We start from the raw sequence: 974 nt of genomic DNA, 5'->3' as shown, positions 1-974 counted from the left end.
GTTCCCAGCGCGCGAGCATTGCGACCATCTTAGGTCCATTTTCAAAAATTTCTTCACTTGCTTGTGGGATTGTAGAGGAGCTATGGCAGAACTTTCTTTGAAGTGTCAGGAGCAGTGCATCTGCACCAAGGCTCTGACCTTCTCTGGGCTCATAGTCCAGACGACGGCTCGGCGCATCTGCAGGATTCTTTGTCCCAGGGTGGTGCTGGATGATGAAATTGAACGCAGCAAGCTTTTCTGCCCATCTTGCCTGCCACCTGTTTAGTTCAGTGGTCGTCATGAAATAAGACAGGTTGGCATGGTCAGACAAGACAGTGATTGTATGCATACTACCCTCTAGGTAGTGCCTCCAGTGTTTGAATGATTCAACAATGGCTAAAAGCTCTTTGTTATGTGTACCATAGTTTATTTCTGCGCCTTGGAACTTTCTGGACCAGAAGGTGATGGGATGCCATTCACTGTCATCATGCAGCTGTGTGCAGACTCCAGCCATGGCAAAGTCAGATGCATCAGGTTTGATGACAATCTTGTGCTTTGGATCAAAATGTGCGAGTAATGGTGCAGATGCAAATTTGGTCTTGAGGTCATTGAAAGCATGCAGTGCGTTTTCTGGTAGCTCAAAGTTGGGATCATCATAAAATTCTCCTTTCCTGAACTTCTGTTTCCCTGTATGAGCAGGTTTTCCTTTTGTTGCTTCATTAAGTGGTGCGGCTATCCTAGAGTATCCATGGATAAACTGGCGGTAGAAGTTCATGAAGCCAAGGAACATGAGGATGTCATGCACACTCGCAGGGGCTGGCCAGTCCAAGATGGTATCAACTCATTCACACTCCATTGAGACGCCCTGCGGACTAATCACAAAACCCAAGAAGTTCACAATATCTGTATGGAATGTGCACTTACTCAATTTGCAGTATAGTTGGTACTTTTGCAGGCATTCTAACACCATGCACACATGCTGAATGTGCTCCTCC

This window comes from Aspergillus glaucus (assembly GCF_001890805.1).
Source record: "Aspergillus glaucus CBS 516.65 unplaced genomic scaffold ASPGLscaffold_5, whole genome shotgun sequence".
In the NCBI taxonomy this organism is placed as follows: Eukaryota; Fungi; Ascomycota; class Eurotiomycetes; order Eurotiales; family Aspergillaceae; genus Aspergillus; species Aspergillus glaucus.
The sequence above is the reverse complement of the archived record's forward strand: the minus strand, read 5'-3'. Positions refer to the sequence as shown.